This window comes from Phyllostomus discolor, chromosome 1 (assembly GCF_004126475.2).
Source record: "Phyllostomus discolor isolate MPI-MPIP mPhyDis1 chromosome 1, mPhyDis1.pri.v3, whole genome shotgun sequence".
NCBI lineage: Eukaryota > Metazoa > Chordata > Mammalia > Chiroptera > Phyllostomidae > Phyllostomus > Phyllostomus discolor.
The window spans coordinates 210,460,880-210,463,199 of record NC_040903.2 but is presented as its reverse complement, the minus strand read 5'-3'; positions in this window follow the sequence as shown (position 1 = coordinate 210,463,199).

Below are 2,320 nucleotides of genomic sequence, written 5' to 3'. Positions count from 1 at the left end.
TCAGCACCCCTGCTGCAGCGGGTTCTTTCTGCAGTCACTAGTGATTTCCTAACAGTCAGTTGCCATCATCTTATCCCTCGGTGACGAATTCCAGCATTTCCAATGCCTCCCTCTTCATTTTTGAAACTCCCTCTTCTCTTAAGTTCTGTGCTATGATGTTCTGGAAAATCTTCTCCAGTTTTTACCCCCTCCAGGTCCCACTTCCAGTATGGCCAAATAAATGGCAGCTGGACAGACCCATGCAAAGATAAAAACTACAAATGTTGGATAAAATAATTTTTTTAAAAACCCTGAAGGAATTGGAGACTGAGCAAAAGCAGGAAGATTCTGGAAACACTTGGAAGAAGTGAATGTCACAAGAATACGACTTTCCATTCTTTATGGCTCTCAGGCTGAGGGGTGGGTTTAGTCAGCGCGACACAGGGTGGCTAAAACTCCACTAAAATGTTTGCAGCCTTTGTGGTCTGAAGTAGCAAAGCACGTCATTGAGAATGACCATACTGCCGGGAAGAGAAAGAAAATCAGCAGATAGGACCAAAGAGAAGGAAATGTGAGGTTGTGGTCCCAACCTCCAGCTGACCACAGAACTTGCGTGTGCAGGGCCATGTGCAAATAGCGCAGCAAGGGGTGACAGAACCAAAGCAGATTTCCGCTGCCACCCAATAGCTAGCTTATAGTTTAAGATGAATTAGATTAGTCATCTGCTGAAATGAAAATATCTACACCTTTCAGAGGAAGATAAAATTTGCAGTCTTCACAGCATTACATTCACAATGTCCAAATTCACTCGGCAATTTTGAAAAGTTGTGATCTATTCTTAAGAAAAAAGACAAACAGAAAAACAAAACAAAACAAAACCCTTGAGATGATCCAGAAGATGAAATGGGCAAACAAGGATTTTAAAGCCTAATTCTGCTCATTGAGGTAAAATAAAATACGCTCATAATGAGTGAGAAGATAAGAATGCCAGCAGAAAAAAATAGAAAGTATTTTTAAAGGAGCCAAATGGAAGTCTTAGAATATAAAAATACAGTATTTTAAAATAAAAATTCATTGCATGGGCCTAATGGCAGAAAGTAGATCAAACAGTCAACTTAACTTTAAATCCATGGAAATTATCCAGTATGAAAAACAGAAAAGGAAAACTGGAACAAAACGAAAAGAGCCTTGATAACTGTGGGTCAAGAGCAAAACGTCTAACATATGTTCGCCATTAGTCACAGAAGAAAAAGATAGGATGTGTAGGAAAAAATGTCTAATCATTATGTTGTACACCTGAAGCTAATATACTATTGTATGTCAGCTCTAATTGAAATATTAAAAATTATTCAAAAAAGAAATAATGGCTGAAAAATTCCAAATTTGTCAAAATAAAATGTACAGATTCAAGAGGCCCTAAAATCCTCTAAGCAGAAGAAATCCTGCTTACAATGAAAATCATGTCCAGGCACATCAGATTCCAACTGCCAAAAACCAAAGACTAAAAGGAAACCTTGGGAGCCCTGGCTGGCGTAGCTCAGTGGATTGAGCGCGGGCTGGGAACCAAAGTGTTCCAGGTTCGATTCCCAGCCAGGGTACATTCCTGGGTTGCAGGCCATAACCCCCAGCAACCGCACATTGATGTTTCTCTCCCTCCCTCTCCCTCTCCCTCTCTCCCTCCCTTCCCTCCCTAAAAATAAATAAATAAAATCTTTAAAAAAAAAAAAAAAAAAGGAAACCTTGGAAACAACCAGAGAAAAATGACACATTACGTACAAAGAAATATCGGTCCTGTTTTCCACTGATTTCTAGTCAGAAATGATGGAGATGAGAAGATAATGAAGCAGCATCTTTAAAGTGCTGAAATGAAACAGCTCTCAGTGCAGGATCTATATCCAGCAAAAATGTCCTTCAGAATGAAGACAAAATAAAAAAGTTTCAGGCAGAAAAAAACTAAGAGATTTGGACACTTGCAGATTTGCACTCTGAGAAATGTTCAATGAAATTCTTCAGGCTGAAGAAAAATTATCCCAGATGAAAACTGGTATCTGATTCCAGGATGTCGTTTTTTTCTCTACATTTGTAGTCTTTACTAAACAGAAGTTTTACGATGTAAATGTAGCCAAATTTTTAAATGTCTTTCTTTATAATTTATGCTTTTTATAGTTCAATGAATTCTTCCTATCCCCAAGGTTGTAAAGATTATCTTCTATTTCATTCTAAAAGTTTTGAAGTTTTACATTTCACATTTAAGTGTTTACTACAAATTAATTTGTGTGTATAGTGTGAGTTAGGGTGTACTTTTTCCTATGTGGATACATATCATAGTAAGCCAGTTATT